The following is a 24,605-nucleotide window of genomic DNA, read 5'->3' as shown; positions in this document are numbered from 1 at the left end:
TTATTTTAAATGCTTTTATATACACCTATTTGTGTGAATGTTTGTCACAATATATTTTAATTTCAACATATATTAAAAGTTACGTTTTATATATCATACCCAATCCTGCAAACTCATCATACAGAACTATTTACTATTAGGACTATTCGAGTGCTCTGTTATATCCATATTTTTTCTCTACATTTTTTCACTGTTTACAAAGCTGTCAGATCATTTTGTTCTTGCCAAACTAGATTATTTCTGTTTCCAATTGAAGGCAATACGTATAGAAAAATGATAATTTGCACACAGTTTACATTGAGGCCATTAACGACTTTCAGTTTTTCATAAGTGGCCGTTAATAGACTCAAATATTTGTCTCACACTTCATATCATATAATGTCCCTTACAGCAAAGTGTCACTTTTGCCCTAAAGCTTTAAAAAAAAAAAATGTTCTTGGAAGATAAAGAAACACGTTATCAAAAGTACTGTTGATATAATAAAATGTGTCTACATGAACGAATACTATTTGTCATGAAGATGTTTACAAAACTATCATGTGTGGAACTTCTTAATCAATCAAAAATGGCATTCCCTGAAAAATTAGAACAGGACATTTTTGCACTGGATAAATAAAATGAAAAATAGAATATATAAGTATTCAACTGATATCTTTCATGACTTCTCATAACAGAGTGTCGAATTACTTAATTTACACAACGATTTTATACATAAAAAAATGACTGGTATGGCATGTGGAAGATTTTAGGTAGTTCAGTATCGTCGCCCAATACTACAATTTTCAAATCATAAACATCATCTATATAAAAAAGCATTTTATGTACAGTACTGTGCAAAAGTCTTAGGCCACCATTAGATTTGTTTTATCAATGGTATGACCACCATATATAATTATTTCTCAGTCCCTTTATTAGAATACAACCAGAAAATACAGGATATTTGTATGCAGTATTGAAATACAGAAAAAAAATCAGATAAAACAGCTTCTATAGGCTAAAGTGGCAAATATTTAGTGTGACCTCCCCTTACACTTGAGCAATAGTAGGAACCTGGCTCTCATAAACCTAAATGTAATGGAACCCTAATTAATGTCATTGCTAATACCTGTATTTATCCTACTATTTCCTGTCAAAATGACTGCTGTGAAAAAGCTCTATTACACCAGGTTTGTGCAAGACATGCTTGTGCATTACGTACACTAACGAGAGTCAGAAACTAAGATATATAAGGAAATAAAACATTTTTTAATTTATTTAGGAATTAAAATATCAGTTAATCCAGAAGAGTGGTATACACTGAATATAGGTAATGTGGTTAAACAATTTTGTGAAACTCTTAAACGATGGGAATCTTTTCCTCTTTCTCTGTATGGAAAAATAAACTTACTTAAGATGATTTCTTTACCTAGGTTGGTATATATGTTTCAAAATATACCTCTAATGATTAAGAAACCTGAAATTAGGAAGATTAATATTACTATTAAAAACTATATATGGGTTCTTAAGAAACCAAGAATTAGTTATAAAAAATTAGTCTTCAAGAAGAAATATTTAGGGATGGCTCTCCCGAATATAGAAATCTATAACTTAGGGGCAGTGGGGAAAATTGCTCTACACTAGATGTTGGAGAGTAATCATTTTATTTTAGGGGACATTGAAACTCAGTTAGTTCAACCTTTGTTCTTAAAAAATATCATACACCAAAAGATCAAGGACCTACCAATATACATTTAAAAGAATAGAATTTTTTAAAGATACAATCACTAGGGCTCTTCTCCAAAATATTCTCACAATGGAGTGATAACGGATTAGTCAATATAGTCCAAATGATAAGTAAGGATCAAGAAATACCTAAAATAATAGACTTTGAATTTGCAAAAAACAAATTTTCACTGCCAAATGAACATTATTTTGCCTTCTTGCAAGTTAAGCAGTACTGCTCAAAACTTATAAAGCTATTTGGGGGTACGTGGGACTCCCCAATACTAGTACCAGTAATAAATGCTTTTAAAAAAAACAATTATTCAATCTCATTATTATATAATATAGTAAACAATGTAGAATATCAAAGATATCTTGATAAAGGGATTGCAAAATGGAGAGAATTGTACTTTGACGACCTCAATGAACAAACAGTATTAAAAGAATGGAGAGAGTAGAGGAAGCATCACTGTCGACACTCATGCGAGAACAGCACATTTAAACTATATGGATGGCATATATTACGCCTGAAAAAAAATCCAAATGGGGTGCCACTGGGGAAGGAATCTTTTGTGGGAAATGTAGACAAAAAAGAGCAAATATTTTACATTGTTTTTGTTTATGCCCAAAGATACAAAAATTCTGGAGAATGATAAACTTCTGGCTCAATAAGACTCTTAATATTCAAATTAATCTACAAGGGGAGCAGATTATTTTTTTTAATTATGGTATTAATTGTCGACAAGTGAGGAAATTTCTTGACCATGGCAATTTTAATTGGAAGGGATCTTATTTTGAAGGGATGAAAGAGTTTGACTGCACCATCTTTCAAAGCCTTCAAACAGACCACATATAAGCAATTTATCATAGAACAATATGATATCTGGTTTAAACTAGAGATTAATATTGAAAGGTTCTTTGAAAAATGGAAAAAATGGATATAAACTCTAGACCTAGAGGAACAAAAATCAATAATTAAAACATTTGGAAATACAAAATATTGTATATTGAAAATTGTAGGCTAAGGGGAGAATGGCTCTTCACCCCTGATGGGGGTGGGTGGGGGGGGGGGTGAGAGGGACAAAGGAATCTTTATTTTTATTTTATTCTCCTGACTTTTATGAATATAAGGTAACTTAACCCCTTAATGACCACAATGTACCCTGTATGTCACTGGTCATTAAGGGTTATTTCAGGACATAATAGCATAAGTCTAGCAAGAACATGCTATTAATGCCCTCCCTCCAGCAGGCTTTGTGGAATAGAGCAGTCTCAACGCTGGTGGCAAGACCGTGCTATAAAACAATCAAGTCCCAAAAAATGGCCAGTGACATACAGGGTACGTCGCTGGTCCTTAAGGGGTTAAAATATACTCACAAATGGTTGAAGAGTACAATGTAGTAACAACTCCTATCAAAGATTAGATAGCATGTTTAAATGATTTTCTTTTGTGCTTCATCGTTAAATATACTGGAAACCCTGGGGTCGGCTTTATCTGCATATTGAAATAGAATGCTATGAGCGTTAAGTATATGAAAATTGTATATTAATCTATCAAAATGAAGGATAGTTGATATATTGTAATATCAATGTCTTCTTTGTCCTAATGATGACAGAGGTGATTGTCCTCTATTTTTCTGTTTATCCTGCTTATTGTTCATTAACTATATGAAAAATAAAGATTTTTTTTTTTTAAAAAAACACATGTTCTATGAAATTAATTAATTGGAAGCTTGCTAATAAGACCTACTTTCAATCACATCATTCCATTCAAAATGCCAAAGATCACAGAATTTGACAGACATAACATCATACTTTTGCAAGGCCACTCTCAAAGGGAAATCTGCAACAAACTGGATACACAAGATGTGGTATTCAAGTTGTTATAACGAAATTTGAAAAATCAGGAGATGTCAAGGATAAAACAAGGACTGGAAGGCCAAGAAAACTTTCAAAATCTTATGAGAAGTTTCTCAGAGTTTCTTCTTTGAGAGACCGGAAGAAGTCCAGCAAGGACCTGGCTTAGCCCCTGGCAGCTTCATCGGGATGCCAAGTCGACCCTTCTACAGTCTGAAGAAGCTTGATCAGGAATTGTCTTTGTGGAAGGGTAGCAGCCAAGAAACCTCTTTCTCAGAAGGGGAACAGGGTGAAAAGGCTAAGATAAGCTAACGCTCCCAAAGATTGGAATAAAGATCAGTGGAAGGGAGTATTATGGAGTGACAAATTCAAGTTTGATATTTTTGGGTCAAATCGTCTACAATATTTGAGAAGAAGAGTTGAAGAGAGATGGAGGGATAAGTGCTTGTGGCCCTCAGTGAAACATGGTGGAGAGTCTTTCCTGGTTTGGGGCTGCATTTCTGCCAGTGGTGTTGGCAATATTGTCCGAATTGATGGGATCATGAATGCTGAAAAGTACAGACAGGTTTTAATGCATCATGCCATTCCTTCTGGAAAGCGCCTAATTGGGAATGTTTTTATTTTTCAGCATGATAACGATTACAAGCACACTGATAATGCAGTGAAGTCATATTTGGAATAAAAACAGCCGACAAAACACTGAGGCAATATGGGATCACCTGGACAGAAAAAAGAAATGACAACCTAAATCTAAAATCTGGGAATTGCTGGAAGAAGACTGGTCGAATATACCAAAAAGATTACTTCAGAAAACTTAACATTGTCCCCAAAAGAGTATACGATGTACTTTGTGCCAAGCCCGAAGAAGCCATTTTGTTCTGAAAAGTTTTTTTTAAATTTTGTGTACATATTTCCTGTATTTTCTGTTTGTATCTTAATAAAGAGACCAAAAAAATAAATATGGATGGACATTAAAACTTTACTAAAACAAAAAATCTAATGGTGGCCGAAGACTTTTGCACAGTACTGTAATAAAGTATGTAGACTTGTTGGATCTTAGGAACTTTATTCAGGTAGGTGGTAAAAGTCCTTAGGTTTTGGGTTCCATTAAACTTGCATGACTAACTGAACATGTTTGCATAAACAGGAAACATTAATAGCTACTATAAATCTTCAAACTGTATGTGATGCCAGATAACAAATAAATCACATGCTGATGGAATATCAGGGTAGCTGTTAGATTTATTCTAAAAAGCAGCAGACTCTGGAATAAATTTGAGAATCAAATTCTCAATGAAGGGCTTCTTAGTAAGTGGAATGTTACATTGCTCTAAATTTTGTGGTGGGATTAAATTAGTTTATATGGGAATTAATCTAACTAGGCCTCTTGTTACTGCGGTGTGTTCAATGTATACTAAAGTCTTAACATTTTAGTCATTGCCAAAAATATGATTGACTATTTAATTAGGGGCTTCTGCTTTCCCTTTAAAAAGATGAAAGCCAGTAAATATAACATGAGGCCCATATACAACTCTCTTTTTGGGGTACTGCGAGGCTTGAAAGAGAAGTTAGTCAAAATTATACATGTTGCTGCATAAACAGTAGGGCACAAGACATCCAAATACCACTTGAGCCCCTGGAGAAGGAAGGAAGAGGTGGATTGAAGTGTAGGAGGATTATTTATCAAGAAGATGGGCTTGAGATCAAAGAGGCAGAATAAAATTAAGAGTTTTTCCACAGGCAAGTAAGTATCAGACATATCTTTTTTAAGATTTACCTTTTGTTTCACATCTATTAAGACATAATCCACCCTCCATTTATTTATGTATTTATTTCTATAGTATCTTAAGGTGTTTTTAAATGCACAATAGCAAGCAATTACAGTTAATACCTGTTTTTCAAAAACTTTAAAACAGTGTTATTTCATATTGCGTGCAAGTATAACACTTAACCAACTACTTGTATTACGAACACAATACCACATCCCATTGAATCCATATGGTAAACTATATAAGTATTGGGTGCATTAAAGATACAGTACTAGGGTTAAAAAATGAACAATGCTGAGATTGTCTAAGCACAAAACTAATGATCTGTTTGCCAGCCTACTAACACAAAGTCTTAACAATTCGGAATAACTCAAGGAATGTAAAACCAAGTTACAAGATGAAGATTCAGCTAACAGTTACCTGCATAGCCGTGTGAGTTGTGGCATTAGTAAAAAGTAGTTACTGACCAAACAATGGTGCTGACCTACTCACAGTAAGACACCTTAGAAATCCAGTAAAAAAAACTCTTCCACAACAGCAATTCAGCTCCTAACTATGATCATACATCTATGTTCTGGCTTGCCAGAACCATTGAGAGCACCCTCCAGCCTCCTGTTAAATATCTACTCCAGAATTATTTTTGTTTAAAATGTACAGACCCTGTGGGTGGAAATAAAGAGTGGAGGGAAAAAAAACTATAAAAATATTAGAAACATGCTACAACCCCCCAATATTAGTGACATGGAGGAAACTCAACTACTAATGCAAATAGGAAAGGCTGCTGCTAATAATAATGCTGTAATTATGGGAGATTTTAACTACCTCAACATAAACTGGGCCAATGAAACTAGTAACACAGCTAAGGGAGATAGATTTTTTAATGTTCACAGGGATAACTTTTTCTCACAATTTAATGAAGAAGCCAACTAGGAATAAATCTATATTGGATTCAGTACTATCAACTTATACAGATACAATATCAAACATAGAAATCCAAGAACATTTGGGTAACAGTGATCATAACATGGTCACATTTTAAATCACTTTCCATAAGCAGTGTTATAAAAGTTACACTAAGACTTTTAATTTCAAGAAAGCAAAATTAATTGATTTAAGGAAATCGTTAAATAACATAAATTGACAGAGGATAAATAGATAACATTTAAAACTTTGTTAAATAAATATACATAACACATAATGCATGTTATAAAAGTAAAATAAATGGGGGCGTGTCTAAAAAGTTACCAACATGGCCACAAAATCAGAAACTCAGTGAGGATGATAGAGAAAATGGCTGTCTATCTCAGAATCCTGGTAGCATCCACAACTGAACCATATAGAACTGGAATCCCTGATTCTAAAATTATTTCATCTGTTAATATTAGCTGCATCCAAGTCTTGCAAGCTTTCATTCGGCCCGCCAAACCCTCAGAAGGCGGCCAAAGCTGAGGATCTATGTCCCCCCCGCCGTTAAACCGGGTTAAGCTAAAATACGCTACTTATAACGCACTACAGGTTGAAGATATACAGTACCTGTCTTCTACTAAGATGGAGTTGGCTGTGTCTCTCCCGCAAGATCTGTGCTCCTGTCTAGACCTACATCACGCAAGTTGCGTCGACATACTGAAATCTACAGTAAACGTCCCGACTTATTTGACTCACACTAATGGCGGCATGGAAGGTCTACCTACATGGTGCAATGCTGTAGGACCCCAGTGTACGCTCCAGTTTGAGTTAAGAACTTTGCAGTCACACAATATGCATAGAAGTGAGAGCAAGAATGAGTTAAAAGACCATAGAGCAGTAGTAATAGAAACCCTCCAACCCGACTATCCCACTGACCCTGTAATACCATGGACGAGGTCCCAGAATGTCTTAGGCATGCAAACAACTGGAAATTTAAAATAAAAGCGTCAGCGATCTCTATCAATACTCTCTAAATGAGACCCTAATGTTCAGCTGCATAATGGTGTTGGGTCTAGGTGGAATGGGAACTATGATCACCCTAGTAGCTCACGATGGAACCTTTACACTGAAGCAACCCAGGATGCTTTACTCTATTTCTTAACCCTAAGATCCGGAGTTTGGTGATTGCCTAACGGATCTAAAACAACGACCAGATTGACTTTACTATGATGGTATACCACTCTATCTTCAACATTGAGACTTTTCTAGCATGAAAACTTATAGATTGCATGCAGAGTTCCCTAGCCTTTAGCTTCTAGATTTTTGATACCCCAAATGATGACCCTACAGCCAGAAGAGTGTGGATTCATGGTTGTAGACATTATAATACTAGTTTTAATCATTAATCAAGCTTCAGTCAAGCAGCATTAGCGCATAGATTTTGTATAAATGTACTCTAAAAACCATCTATAGTCATAATATATCTAAGCTTTCCTCCAGTACACACTTTTTCACTTATAGACCAGAGAGAAGCTTTAACTTTGCAAAAGAGTATTTATATGCCTGTCACAAGTATTCACAGGTTTCCTATGGAATCAACAGAAATAGCAAATGAGTCTGTAGTTGCAAGGTTCTCTTACATCATATAAATTAGCAGGTTACAGAGGTTTTACCCTGTATACTCAATGTTTGTTTGTAGCTGAATTAACCCCACAGGTATTAAATCTTAAATACTGTGAAGATTAAACTTAGCAATTATTTACTTAGTAGGAAGTGATCACACTTAAGGTAAAGCGCAAGATACCCCCTTCTATGTATAATAGGAATCACTAAAGAAGTGATAGTAAATTAATAATTAAACTGGCACCAATAACATTGATATTGTAAGGTTGTATGCATATCATGAAGCAAAGGTTAATCATTGGTATCGTATTCAATAGTGCACGCAAGTTCATTTCCTATACAGGGTACCTGACCGTAATAGATTGGAGGGATAGGCGATTCAGCAAACTTCTAGCACAATTAAGAAGTACCTGTTAATCCGGATCGAGTGGTACAGAGAACAAATGTCCAGAGACCTCCAGTGATGTGTGTGACTAGTCTATCACACTAGCAGAGGTGAGCAGCCCGGTCGTCTGAGACGCTGTCAATCTGTTGAGCTGGAACGCTACCAGCGGAGGGAGAGAGAGAGGAACGCTGTGTAGGCATCTGTTGCAGAGTAGGAGGATCGCAAGCCAGAACAGCTGTGAAGCTGTGAGGATTCAGACTTCCGTTGAAGGAGCAGCTGTAAGAGATTAACGGCTAGAGCCAAACAAAAGAGAACTCCCAAAAAGAGTAATAAGTCTTTTTGGGCTACATGGCTACTTAATATTGTTATTTGGTTTTTCCAAACCTTATGGTTTGGAAAAACCAAATAACAATATTAAGTAGCCATCCAAAATAAGAGGTAAATCTCTAGGACCTGGAAAATCCAAATAGAGTTGAGACATTTTCATAACACTATCAAGCAAATTACCAAGCAATATGGTAATGAGGGTGGAGCCTTTTATACTTGTGAGACAAGAGAGTTCAATCCATTTAAAGGAACAGTACATTCTGAGGTACATAGGAGCCAGGTGAGTAATATATGTGACAGAACCCCCACCTCAAAGAGCCACACCGTGGATCAAGGTCCGGGTCGCTGCGGATTTCTTCTATGAAATAGGGAGACCAGTCGCGGAGCTGAAAGATGAGAGGAAGGTTCCCATGAATCTTCACTTTGAGGATATCCTTTCCAGTAAACTAGATAGTGTAGCTGTCCGCGGAATTTCCTAGAGTCCAGAATGGAATCGACCTCGTATTCCTGATCAGGCTGAACCTTCAGGTTCTGAGATGTATAATCCTTTGGAGGATTCCTAGTGGACGTATATGGTTTCAACAGGGAAACGTGGAAACTATTATGTATCTTGTACGATGGTGGTAGATCCAGTATAACTGCATTGTCATTGATGACCTTTGTAATGAAAAAAGGAACGATGAAGAGACCTCCCAATTTCTTGCTAGGAATATTCAGTCTCAAATGTTTTGTAGACAACCAAACCTGATTTTCAACCTCATAACATGGTGGAGTCCTGTGATGCTTGTCATAATAGTATTTCTGACGTTCCTTGGCTTGTTGGATTAACTCCTTTAGTTTAATGTGAACTTCTTTCAAATTCCCCAGGGTATCATTTAAATCTGGACATGGGGTTTGTTTGGATGGAAAAAAATGGTATTGTGGATGGTATCCTTTGTTCAAGAAAAACGGTGTTGCTTTAGTTGTGGTGTTTATGGAATTATTATATGAGAATTCTGCTAAGGGAAGGAGTGTCGTCCAGTTGTCTTGTTCAGAGGTACAATAACACCTGAGAAATTGTTCTAACCATTGATTGGTCTTCTCAGTTAAACCATTTGTTTGTGGATGATATGCCGTACTAAAACTCTGTCGTATTTGTAACTGTTAACAAAAATGAGTCCAGAATTTTGAAGTGAACTGTGTTCCTCTATCAGATACAATGGTGATGGGAAGACCATGTAATTTAAATACATTTTCTATAAAAAGCTGAGCTGTTTCTTTGGCAGTGGGTAATGAGTGGTATGGTACAAAATGTGCCATTTTGGTAAGATGATTAATAATAACTAAGATAGTGTTATTACCATTTGATCTTGGAAGATCCACTATAAAGTCAATACCTATCACTTCCCAAGGTCTCTGTGGAACTGGTAGAGAGAGAAGTTTGCTATATTTTGACTGGGCACAGACACTGCAAGATTCTATGAAAGTTTTTACTGACTGAAACATTCCTGGCCACCAAAAAGATCATTTTAACAAATCCATAGTCTTAATAATTCCGGGATGACCTGAAGTGGGTGAGTCATGGATATGGTTTAGTACTTCTTCTCTCATGGATTGAGGAATGAAGAGAGAATCTCCATGGTATAGCAACCCATCTGTGTGTTGCTGTAAAAGGTCTTTGTTGATATCTTCTAAAATCTGATGTTGTTGTAAGGTTTTAAAACTTTGTTTTGTAAGACCTATGAAACATTATGGATCCAAGATGGGTGTCTGCTGTGGGAGGTCAGGTGGTCTGGGTTCCTTTCGTGAAAGGCTGTCGGCTTTAAGATTTTTACTAGCAGGTCTATAGGAGATCATGTAATTAAAATGAGAGAAAAATAAACTCCATCTCAATTGTCTAGAGCTGAGAGTTCTGTTACTCTTTAAATATTCTAGATTTTTATGATCAGTATATATTAATATAGGATACCTGGTACCTTCCAACAAATGTCTCCAATCCGAGAGCTAACTTTATGGCTAATAATTCTTTCTCTCCTATTGCATAATTCCTTTGGGCAGTGTTCATGGTCTTAGAGAAAAAAGCAACAGGATGAACCTTATCAGTGATAGATGGTCGTTGGGAGAGGATAGCTCCTACAGCATAATCAGAAGCATCTATCTCGAGAATGAACTGAAGTTCAGTATCTGGGAATTGAAGTATAGGGGCTGAAATGAATTTAGATTTAAGAGTTTCAAATGAATGTTGTGCTTCTGACGACCATTTAAACCCTTTATTCCCAGTTAGTGAAGTCAGAGGTTGAGCGATCTCTGCAAAACCATTAATAAACTTACGATAGAAATTTGAGAACCCCAAAAATCTCTGAACCTCCTTCTTATTACTGGGAATAGGCCATTCCTTTATTGCAATAACCTTGGAATCATCCATCTGTATACCATTGGGGGAAATATGGTAACCTAAAAATGTAATTTCATTTGTGTCAAAAATAAATTTTTCTGGTTTTGCATAAAGTTGGTGTATCTTAAGTCTGGATAAGACTGTCCTAACATGTTTTATGTGCTCAGTAAGGTTATTTGAAAAATAAGGATATCATCTAAATAGATGACTATGTAAATATCCAGGAGATCTCTAAATATTTCATTAATTAAAAACTGAAACGTAGCAGGGGCATTACAGAGCCCGAAAGGCATGACGGTGTATTCATAGAGACCGTAACGGGTAAAGGCTGTTAACCATTCATGCCCTTCCTTAATACGAATAAGATTATAGGCTCCACATAAATCAAGTTTTGTAAATACCTTTGCCCCCTGCAACCGTTCAATGAGCTCGGGAATGAGAGGGAGGGGGTAACGTTTTTTTACAGTTCGCTTATTAAGCTCTCTGTAATCGACTATTGGTCTGAGTGATTTATCTTTATTTCTAACGAAAAACATTCCTGCACCAGCAGGTGAGGAGGATGGTCTAATAAACCCTTTTTTTATATTCTCATCAAGATAGTCTTTAAGGTATATGAGCTCATCTTTGGATAATGGAAATACATGACCATATGGGATATCAGAGCCGGGTACCAAATTAATGAGGCAGTCATACGGTCTGTGGGGTGGTAAGGTTTCTGCCTCTTTTTTATCAAACACCATGGAGAAATCAGAGTAGTGTTTTGGTATGTGTGTCTCTGCAGTTAAATTGATAAAGTGTGAATGAAAACAGGTGAGTTTACAGTATTCTGAATTGAAGCCCACTTGTAAAGTCTTCCAGTTTATAGAAGGTTGATGGAGTGTTAACCATTGTAACCCTAAAACAATAGGAAATAAAGGTGAGCTTATGATATCAAATGATATGCTTTCAATATGACCAGACTTAGCGACAAAAGATAAAGGCACAGTATGATGGGTGATGGGACCTGAGGATATATGTGACCCATCAATAACTTGAATGAACACAGGAGAGATTTTCTTGATTATAGGTATTTTATTAACTTCCACAATTTTTTTATCAATAAAGACACCAGTCGCTCCAGAATCTATTACAGCTTCAATTGATAGATGTCGTTGGTCCCACTGTAATATAACAGGTAGAGTACAGTAAGAAATTTTCCTAGAAAGAGTAGCAGAACAATTAGTTAGGATTTGTTGCTTACCCTTCTTTTGATGGTTTAGAATAGCACATCCCTTCACATCATGACCCTCTCCTGCACAGTAAAGGCATAAGTTGTTAACTCTTCTTCTGTTTTTTTCCTCGGGGGTTAATAGAGCTCTCGTGAATCCAATCTTCATGGGTTCTGGTTTAGGTGTTTGTATGGGGTGTGGAGTGGTGTAAGGTCTTTTATAACCTATCTCAGGATAACTCCTTTCAGAGCGCCTCTCTCTGAGGCGTCTATCTATTGTTACAGTTAGAGTCATTAAGGCCTCTAAAGAGGTAGGCATATTAACTCTGCCAATCTCATCTTTAAGGGCTTCAGACAAACCCATTCTATATTGATTCCTAAGTGAAATCTCATTCCATTGGGAATCGGTAGACCAATGCTTGAATTCTGCAATATAGTCCTCTACCGGACGTTTACCTTGCCTTAGGGCTCTCATAGCCATCTCAGCAGTATGCTGTTTGTTCAGGTCCTCATAAAGAACTGCCATGGCAGAAAAAAATGAATTAATAGAATTCATCATAGGGTTATTAGACTCAAAATATGTATCAGCCCAGGCTCTAGGTTTTCCCCTTAAATAAGAAATGGTTGTTAAGACCCTTTGTCTATCTGAGTTGTATGTTTTTGGCTTAAAAAAAAAACATCAACATACAAGCATTCCTAAATTGGTGAAACTGGGCTCTGTCTCCTTTAAATATGTCAGGTGGGCAAACCTGCGGTTCAGTGTTATGGTCTGGAGGATTTGGTTTTGCATTTAATGCATCTCTAATGAAACTACGTAAAGTATTATTCTCTGTCTGTAGATCTCTCAGACCCTGCGTTAAACGATCTACTTGCTGAGCTAAATTATTAACGTGTGATTAAATCTGTTTGTTCTATATTTTTTACGCTTGGTAATATGTCACAAGTATTCACAGGTTTCCTATGGAATCAACAGAAATAGCAAATGAGTCTGTAGTTGCAAGGTTCTCTTACATCATATAAATTAGCAGGTTACAGAGGTCTTACCCTGTATACTCAATGTTTGTTTGTAGCTGAATTAACCCCACAGGTATGAAATCTTAAATACTGGGAAGATTAAACTTAGCAATTATTTACTTAGTAGGAAGTGATCACACTTAAGGTAAAGCTCAAGATACTCCCTTCTACTGTATGTATAATAGGAATCACTAAAGAAGTGATAGTAAATTAATAATTAAACTGGCACCAATAACATTGATATTGTAAGGTTGTATGCATATCATGAAGCAAGGGTTAATCATTGGTATCGTATTCAATAGTGCACGCAAGTTCATTTCCTATACAGGGTACCTGACTGTAATAGATTGGAGGGATAGGTGATTCAGCAAACTTCTAGCACAATTAAGAATTACCTGTTAATCCTGATCGAGTGGTACAGAGAACAAATGTCCAGAGACCTCAGGTGAAGTGTGTGACTAGTCTATCACACTAGCAGAGGTGAGCAGCCCGGTCGTCTGAGACGCTGTCAATCTGTTGAGCTGGAACGCTGCCAGTGGAGGGCGAGAGAGAGGGACGCTGTGCAGGTGTCTGTTGCAGAGTAGGAGGATCGCAAGCCAGAACAGCTGTGAAGCTGTGAGGATTCAGACTTCCGTTGAAGAAGCAGCTGTAAGAGATTAACGGCTAGAGCCAAACAAAAGAGAACTCCCAAAAAGAGTAATAAGTCACTGAGATAAGGTTTGAAAAAAACAAATAGAAACATTAAGTAGCAATCCAAAATGAGAGATAAATCTCTAGGACCTGGAAAACCCAAATAGAGTTGAGACGTTTTCGCAACACTATCAAGCAAATTACCAAGCAATATGGTAATTTGAGGGTGGAGCCTTTTATTCCTGTGAGACGAGAGAGTTCAATCCATTTAAAGGAACAGTACATTCTGAGGTACAAAGGAGCCAGGTGAGTAATATATGTGACAATGCCTTAATAATTGCAAATCCTTGACCATTTTGCGGTACTAGCCAGACATGCCATGTTCTGGCTATTAAGAGCTGTCTGAAATCCCTCACAGAGCCAACTGATAGACTGGGCTAAAAAACATATAGCATATTAGCTTTTTTCTAACAAAGGGCTCTCTACTTATGTATAATTTTATCATACTTACAAATATAAGATATTTTTGAACTCCAGAGCTCGCAGTTTAAGGCTAAGTGCATGGAAACATGGTACCAGATTTCATCATCTTGCGCGTTCCTTGATAGTGCCTTACATAAACTTACCAGGGGTCAAGTCCTACAAAAAAGTGTGGGAACTCACCAAGACTTCCACCCCCCCTCCCCCACACAATTAATATTGTTTTTATATACACACACACTTACACACACACTGTATTTATATGTATATAATCTACACTTTGGTTCATGAAAGCAAATTAAATCCAATGACGGGTTGAATAGTTGCCTTTGGGCCTGAGAATCCTCCTTTTTTTATATAATTCATTTTTTATTGAGAGTTACAGGTTATACAAGGATAAAGAAAAGAAGTATCGAGCCATGCTCTATAATAAAAATATAAACTAAGACTCCATGACATTCTTTAGTTCACATCACTTTTAACCATCATGTCACCATTTAACCAACATAAGCCTTATTTCCTCCTAACTTAGACTAACACGTGTTACTTTATTCCATGTAACATATCTCTTAAATGTTATCTGTACAGTATCCTTAAAGGGACACCGAACCCAGATTTTTTCTTTCATGATTCAGATAAAGCATGCAATTTTAAGCAACTTTCTAATTTACTCCTATTATCAATTTTTCTTCGTTTCTTTTCTATCTTTATTTGAAAAAGCATCTAAGCTTTTATGGTTCAGTCCTCTGGACAGCACTTTTTTATTGGTGGATGAATTTATCAACCAATCAGTAAGGACAACCCAGGTTGTTCACCAAAAATGGGCCGGCATCTAAACTTACATTCTTGCATTTCAAATAAAGATACCAAGAGAATAAAGAAAATTTAATAATAGGAGTAAATTAGAAAGTTGCTTAAAATTGAATGCTGTATCTGAATCACGTAAGACAAAATTTGGGTTCAGTGTCCCTTTAAATTAGCAAATTATACCATTTTTTTTTAAATTGTACAGCAAAAAAATAAAAAATAAATAAATAACAGAAAAAAACCAAGGCATAAATTTAGAAAATTTGAGACCCAAAAGTTAGGTGTCATTTCCTGCAAAATCGAAAGAAAACCCAAGCTTGACATGCATAAGTCTTAGTTACATTTTATATTTAACCCTTTTCTTTCCATTAGAATCAAAGCGAACCATTATCAATTTAGAGTTTATTTCTCTCTTCTCACAAGTCTATGTACAATTTGGCGAGGTAACAGCAATATACAGAAAGCAAAAAAAGAAAAAGGGAAATAATCTCTTTCCCCCTCCGTCTGTCTGTTTTTTTAATTGGATAAATTAAATCTTCTGGAGTAGTTGATCCAAGAAATCACATGAGATAAACGGGGCTAGGAACTGCGTTTGCGTGGTATTATCATATGTCTTAATCAAGTTAAGCCATTTATTGCAATATTTTTTGACATTCTGGTCAGATCCCACAGAGCAATCAAATTGTTCCACTACTGCTTGTTTCATCATTAGGTTTATCAGATTATGTATTGAAGGAGGTTTTTTACTCTTTCAATTTTTGCATATCAAGTATTGCCCACCCAATATCGTACAATTAATGAAGCGCGTATTGATCTGTCTACGAATGTCAAAATCAACCAGTAAGAGAATATGCTTTTTTCTCCAGCTTAATTGATATCTGTACTATTTTACTTAACCAGAAATTTATTATGGCCCAAAATTGATGTATTTTGGGGCAGTTCCAAAGCATATGTATTAGATTGGCACTGGTGTTTGAACACCGAGGACAAATATGTGTCAGATTAGGAAACCATTTATTTAAAGTAGCGGGCGCAATATATGCCTTATTCAATAATTTAAAATAACTTTCTAGCCAGCTTGCTGCTAATATGGCTTTTTCCACTTTTTGGATACTTCTAGTTATGGCTATTTTATCTATTTATGGTATCTCTGATTGCCAGTTTTAATACTAGCCGCTGTAAGTTTACCTCGCCAGATTGATCCAATATCAGTTTAAGCCAGTGTTTTATTGAATGTATACTTGCGGAATACTGATATAATTAGGGAAAATGGGGGGATTTCTGGCATTTAAGCCAAGTGTAGAATTATACACTCTGGTACATACAATTCACAATGGGTGGTTAAAATATTACACTTTATTAACAAATATGCAAAAAGACGTTACCATAGATAGAATACTGTAGCCAATAGGATGGTATGGGTAGAGTTACTTCCAACCACCTTAAATGAAAATTAGCTATACAGTATCAATCTATAATTAAAAAGATGCTATAAAAGGCATATTAGAAGGATGAGAAAATCACTACCAGCTTCAAAAAATCATCTGTCTTATTAAATAACATCTGTATTAAAAATAGGGGCTTATGAGTCTGGTAAGGCGTGAAATTATTATAGTGAGTAGATAGTGAACAAGCTGAGAGCAGGATATGGAGTATTCAACCAGAAAACCACTCACAACAGTATTCACACTGTATGTAAGCTAAGCTATGCACTCAAAGGCGACCTCCTACCTGCGTACTGCTCTGATTGAACAGAGTCAGCCGATTTCTGACTAAATTCCCTGCATTCAAAAAATATCTTCACATAACATTCATACCACAACATTCAAGTGTCAAATACAGACAGTGGATAATTATTCAATATCCTCTTATTCTTAATATGAAGAGAGCCCTGTCTGTATTAGATACAAAAAAAGCAAGTAATGTGTTTAGAGTAAATGTAACAACATGATAATTTGTTGCAAACCAAGCTGATCCCAATGTGTGAGAAAATCAGCTCTATCTGTATGGCGCCTTAGTAGGCACTAAACATACTACCCCACACGCTAGCAAATGTTTGTATCTATAGCGGATTAACTAATCAAAAGACCGCTCATGTGTGCTGTATGAATAAGGAACGAACACGCTATAGCCAGGCTCCGCCTGCCGACGCGTTTCCGTCACTGTAGCGTGACTTCGTCAGGGCATAGGGCCAGCCCAGCGTTAGACTACGCTCTTTGTACCCGTAGGTCGTCATGGTAACAGTTTAATGACTCCACGGATGTTGTGCGGTAGTGTGAACCCACTTGGCCTCAGGAAAAATAGCCTGTCTATTTCATTGGTTATTTGCCAAGTGATGTAATTATCTAAACAATAATTATGTATTACCTTATAGGTCCTAATAGAATTGTGAATAGACATCAGGGGTTGTATATGCATCTTTAAATGATATCTTATATGATATTGCCTGCTCATGCATATAAATAAGGTATATTCTTTACCTATCCGGATTTAAAAGTTATACATTTTATACATATGTGTATGTTATGAACATTAAACTGTGTAAAACATCATTGTGGTTGGTCACACTCATAGTACACCCTATAATAATGTTGGTCCCTTTATATGTTTTAGAGTCCTAGATCTTAGAAGACATGTATCTTTATTAACAGATAGTGGTATTTATTGTTATTAACTACTCTTGATGTCCCCACATAATTCTTCCAGATCTAAAGAATATATTATATCGTTCCAACTTAGTAAGATCTTCTGATTTGTACTCAGTCACAATATAACCCTAATAGTAAATACCACAGTGTACATATATGGATAGTTGGTATCTTATTAATCACAGAAAGCATTTATATGATATTGCCTCATTTAATCCTCTAGGTGCCGAGGATTGTAGTTCGTGAATCCATCTACATTCTTTTTGTAATAGCATCTTTGTGATGTCTCCTTTTCTGCCTTTGACTTTTAGATGCTCCATTGCAAAGAAAGATATGTCATATTTGTGTCCCTGGTGTACACTATTCATATGGCGTGCCACCGGCACATCCCTATTCCATTTAATATCACCTATGTGTTCAAGGACACTAGTTCGTAGTTCCCTAGATGTTTCACCCACATAGATTCTGGGGCACTTGCACATTCCAACATAGATGACTCTTTTTGATCTGCAGTTCAGAAAATCTTTAATTGTATATTTTTTCCCTGTATATGGGTGGTCAAAGATCTTAGTGGGGGTCATATTTTGACATGCTTGGCATCTACCACATTTATGGAAACCTTTTGTTTCTCTTAACCAAGTTTTTGGTTGTTCTTTTGAGTAATGGCTGTCCATTATTAAATCTTTTAGGTTTCGTGACCTTCTGTAAGTTATCAATGGATTAGCAGTGATTATTTCTCTAAGGTCTTCATCCTCATGTAGTACGTGACAATGTCTTTGGAAGATGTTTTTGATGCTTACATTTTTATCATCATAAGTCCCTATAATTCTTATAGGTTGTGGCGTATCATTAGATTGATCTTTCACAGTATTTTGATTTTCCAGGAGAGAAGATCTATCTAAAGCTTTTGTTCTTTGATATGCCCTTTTTAAGCATCGCCCTGGGTAACCCCTTGCTTTGAATCTTTTCCGTAATTCTGTTGCTTCTGCTTCAAAATCTACGTCTGTGCTGTAATTACGTCTGGCTCGCAAGTACTGGCCAAATGGAATGCCCAGCTTCTGTTTTTTTGGGTGAAAGCTCTCCCATTGAAGAAGGCTGTTAGTGGATGTTTCCTTTCTATACAGTTTAGTATTCAAAGTACCATCCCTCTCTTTTCTGATTTCCAGATCTAGAAAGGAAATTTGTGTATCATTTATTACTGAGGTATATTTCATCCCATATTTATTGTTGTTTAACCATATCATGAAATCACTGAAATCTTTGTGTGTGCCAGTCCATAGGATCAAGACATCATCTATATATCTAATATATAGATCCATAAATTTCATGTATGGATTGATGTCCTCATTCAAGATGCTTTTGTGTTCGATCCACCCCAAAAATATGTTTGCATAAGTCGAAATACAGAATGAGACCAGACTGTATCCCCGGGTCTATCCATACACAGTTTGACCTCTTAATTATTGTATTATACCAGTGACGTGTTTGTAAATAAGCATAGAAAAATGAATTTAATACATTGAATTGTTGCTTTACCGCTTCAAATGAGAGAATATTGGGAAGTTCTGGATCTTTTAATTGATAGATATACTTTAAAACTTTGTTGGCCGAAATTTTGAAAATTTTATAATAGACTCCCTCAATAAAAAAAGTATTCCTGACATTAGGCAATCGGTTCGAAATCGTGGGATCTACCTTTAAAAGATTACATATAGTATGCCAAGCTTTAATGATGGTATATATAGTCATAGGTTTCTTTACCTTATTTGGGAAATTTCCTTGGGTATCAATTTAATAGTGCTTGTAGAGAATATGGGGATACTATGGGGCATATGTACTCGCCAGAAACAGCAGTTATGAAGCAGCGGTCACAAAGACCGCTGCTCCACAACCTGTCCGCCTGCTCTGAGCAGGGGGACAGACAACGCCAGAAATCAATGATTGACACCTCCCTGCTGGCGGCCTATTGGCCGCGAGTCTGCAGGGGGCGGCGTTGCACCAGCAGCTCTTGTGAGCTGCTCGTGCAATGCTGAATACGGCGAGCGTATTGCTCGCCGTATTCAGCGAGGTCTGTCGGACCAGGTCCGACAGACCTTGATAACTATGGGCCAAAATGTTCCTCAACTGTTATAGATGCAATATAATTGCCATGAGTAAGCCAGTATAGAGCCACTTTTCCCAAGCAAATATTGTTACATATATCTAAAGAGGGAAAAAGCAAGCCCTCCCATGTATTTGACCAGTATTAGTTTATTCAAAGCTATTTTCTGGTGTCCATTCCCCCAGAGAAAACACCTAAAGATTTTATGTTGAGGCCCATAGTAGGCTGGGGTTGTTGCTTCCCTTGTACAGGATATTTTTTCTCTGTGAATGGGCATAGTGTGCTAAAAGAACCAGCACCCTGAGTTGTAAATATAAATGAACAGGCATGGAAGTTATTCTAGCTTTTGTTCTATCTCAGGAGTGCTGTTCTCTTTCTCTTTTCACATTTATGTAAATTACTCTTGGGTCTCCCTAAGAGTAATGGGTAAGCCAGACGTGGAGCCCATGCACACATGCCCTTAGAGAGATACAACTGCACCTCACTGACGAGGCCCACAGAAGGCCGAAACGATCATCTGGGGTTGTTGCTTCCGTTGTTCAGAGAAGAATTGCCTGGTATTTCAGTGCTGGACTGTCATTGGGCAGGGTCAGAATGATATGCTTCAGGATATTTTTTCTCTGTGAAGGGGCAGAACGTGCAAAAAGATTGTGCACCCTGAGGATTTACAATAAAAATGAACAAGCATGGAATTTATTTCAGCTTCTGTTCTATCTCATGGAGTGCTGTTCTCTCTCTTTTGATTTTTATGCAAATTACTCTTGGGTCACCCTAAGAGTAATGGGTAAACCAGACGTGGACTGCATGCACACTTGCCCTTAGAGAGATACAACTGCACCTCACTGACGAGGCCCATAGTAGGCCAAAACAATTGTCTGGGGTTGTTGCTTCCCTTGTTCAGAGAAGAATTGCCTGGTATTTCGGCGCTGGACTATCATTGGGCAGGGTCAGACTGATATGCTTCAGGATATTTTTTCTCTGTGAAGGGGCATAGTGTGCAAAGAGAATGTGCACCCTGAGGAGTTACAATAAAAATGAACATGCATGGAAGTTATTCCAGCTTCTGTTCTATCTCATGGAGTGCTGTTCTCTCTCTTTTGATAAAGATTTTATGTACCTCTTCAATATCTTTTTTAGGCATCAAGACTGGAATATTGTGCATAAGATATACAAATTTGGGAATTGTTATCATTTTAATTTAATTGAGTTTAGCGGTCAAAGATAGCAGAAGTCTCGACCAGTTTTCTGAATCCTGTTTTAGTTTACTAATAATAGGATTATAGTTAATTTTATACCAATGATTCGGGTTACCGCATATATTGATTCCCAAATAAGTAAATTGAGTATATATTTCTTTAAAGGGAGTCTGTATGTCCCTTTTGATATCTTGTAAGATCCAGAACAATTCAGATTTGAATGCATTACTCTGATATCCTGATATAGAACTAAATATTTGCACTATATATATAATATCATCGGCACTAATTTGACATCTTTAATAAACAAAAGAAGGTCATCTGCGTATAATAGTAATTTGAACTTCTTTTCCCCTATGTGAATTCCTTCCAGTATTTCTCTAAGTTTAATTACTAGGGGCTCGATTGCCATATTAAATAACAGGGGCTAAATTGGGCATCCTTGCCGTGTCCATTTGGCTAACTCAAAGCTATTTGTCCTTATACCATTTATTAACAGGGCAGATGATGCTTTACTATATACAGATTTAATGAACTCTGGAAACTGATTTTTAATCCCGAAACGTTCTAGAAAAGAAAAAAGATGGTCCCAAATTATAGAGTCAAATGATTTTTGCTCATCAATTGATAAAATGGCAGAATTTTGTAAAAGCATTTTCTTTCTCTCCTCTTTATTAAGATTCCAACAGGTATCTAATATTAAGAACACTTTACGTAAATTAGCAGAAGGATTTAGATTGGGCATGTTTGATCTGAAAGGCTCAATAACTTTTTTTAACCTCTTTGCTAAAGTACCTGTTAACAGTTTATAGTCGGGATTAAGTAGTGATATAGGCCTATAAGAATCCATAACCTCTGGATTTTTCCCTTTTTTATGAATCAAAGTTACTAATGATTCTGCAAAATATTGAGATGGGGCTTCCCCTTTAATGAAATAACTATTAAAAAGATCCATTAAAGTAGGAGCAATATCTTCTTTTAAAATTCTATTAAATTCTTCCGGTAAGAGATCTGGTCCTGCTGCTTTGTTAAGTTTTATACTGTCTATAACTTGCTGGACTTCCAAGATAGATATTGGAATATTTAAGGATTGCAAACTTTCTGGTTTAAGATGAGGAAGAGAAATGCATTGCCAAATATAGCTTTATTTGTTGTATCTATCCCAGCAGGAGAATATAGTTTTTTAAAAAAAGTGGAAAAATTCTTCCCATATTTTTGAAGGCTAGGCTCTATTACCATTTTATCACTCACTTTATTCTTATTAATGGAATTCTGTTTTTCCTTTGTATTAACATATTTAGCTAAGTGTCAGTATATACCAGGGTTATAATACAATTTATTTATTATTTCTTTAAAACAATCTCCAATTTAAATGTATATACAAAACACTTGAAATTAATATTTATTCCTAAATTCTTGAGATTAGTTTGAAATATATTTATATAGAAAAGAGACTAGATTATGAATCGACTATACACGCTTATGCTGTTATAATATTCTTTACATAGATCATAAAAGATATACCTTTAAAATTAACTTTGCTCACAATGAATCGCATTAAAATACCACAATAAAATACCAAAGTATGGACCGTTAACTTAACAGTGTTTAGTTAAACAGTATAACAAAAATACTTTAACATCCAATTGATTTGCCAATTTATCTGAGCTGAAATAACCTCTTATTTAGCTACAATAAAATAAGTTTTAAAATATATCACAATAGCTACAAATAACTTTATACACCAGAGAAATGTAACTGGAATAATAAGCCTGACTTAGAGATATGAAAAAAAGAAAAAAAAACTTATCTAGCAAACAAGATTATCTAGCATTGAATTTGACTGGTTCTAATATACACAGGACATGGATATAACTTAACCCCTTAAGGACACAGCCATTTTTCAATTTCTTTCCCTTAAGGACCAGGGCTATTTTTACATTTCTGCGGTGTTTGTGTTTAGCTGTAATTTTCCTCTTACTCATTTACTGTACCCAAACATATTATATACCGTTTTTCTCGCCATTAAATGGACTTTCTAAAGATACCATTATTTTCATCATATCTTATAATTTACTATAAAAAAAATTATAAAATATGAGGAAAAAATGGAAAAAAACACACTTTTTCTAACTTTGACCCCCAAAATCTGTTACACATCTACAACCACCAAAAAACACCCATGCTAAATAGTTTCTAAATTTTGTCCTGAGTTTAGAAATACCCAATATTTACATGTTCTTTGCGTTTTTCGCAAGTTATAGGGCAATAAGTACAAGTAGCACTTTGCTATTTCCAAACCACTTTTTTTCAAAATTAGCGCTAGTTACATTGGGACACTGATATTTTTCAGGAATCCCTGAATATCCCTTGACATGTATATATATTTTTTTAGAAGACATCCCAAAGTAATGATCTAGGCCCATTTTGGTATATTTCATGCCACCATTTCACCGCCAAATGAGATCAAATAAAGAAAAAATTCACTTTTTCATAATTTTTTTTCACAAACTTTAGGTTTCTCACTGAAATTATTTGCAAACAACTTGTGCAATTATAGCATAAATGGTTGTAAACGCTTCTCTGGGATCCCCTTTGTTCATAAATAGCAGACATATATGGCTTTGGCATTGCTTTTTGGTAATTAGAAGGCCGCTAAATGCCTCTGCGCACCACACATGTATTATGCCCAGCAGTGAAGGGGTTAATTAGGGAGCATGTAGGGAGCTTCTAGGGTTAATTTTAGCTTTAGTGTAGTGTAGTAGACAACCCCAAGTATTGATCTAGGCCCATCTTGGTATATTTCATGCCACCATGTCACCGCCAAATGCGATCAAATAAAAAAAAATGTTAAATTTTTTTACAATTTTAGGTTTCTCACTGAAATTATTTACAAACAACTTGTGCAATTATGGCATAAATGGTTGTAAATGCTTCTCTGGGATCCCCTTTGTTCAGAAATAGCAGACATATATGGCTTTTGTGTTGCTTTTTGGTAATTAGAAGGCTGCTAAATGCTGCTGCGCATCACACGTGTATTATGCCCAGCAGTGCAGGGGTTAATTAGATAGCTTGTAGGGAGCTTGCAGGGTTAATTTTAGCTTTAGTGTAGAGATCAGCCTCCCACCTGAAAGATCCCACCCCCTGATCCCTCCCAAACATCTCTCTTCCCTCCCCCACCCCACAATTGTCCCCGCCATCTTAAGTACTGGCAGAAACTCTGCCAGTACTAAAATAAAAGGCTTTTTTTTTTTTTTATGATTTTTTTTTTAAAAAAAATATATGTTTAGCTGTGATGGACCCCCCCTTAGCCCCTAACCTCTCTGATCCCCCCCAAACAGCTCTATAACACTTGCCCACATCCTATTTGCTGCCATCTTGGGTACTGGCAGCTGTCTGCCAGTACCCAATTTGCCTCCAAAAAATGTTTATTTTTATTTTTTTTCATGTAATTAAATGTTTTCTGTAGTGTAGCTGCCCCCCCTAATACCCTCCTCCCTCTCCCCCTCCCAGATCCTTTTGAAAATTATTTCCCCCCCTCCCTCTCCCTCTCTCCCATTCATAAATTCATTGGTGGCAG

This window comes from Bombina bombina, chromosome 8 (genome assembly GCF_027579735.1).
Source record: "Bombina bombina isolate aBomBom1 chromosome 8, aBomBom1.pri, whole genome shotgun sequence".
NCBI lineage: Eukaryota > Metazoa > Chordata > Amphibia > Anura > Bombinatoridae > Bombina > Bombina bombina.
Note: the sequence above shows the minus strand (reverse complement) of the source record.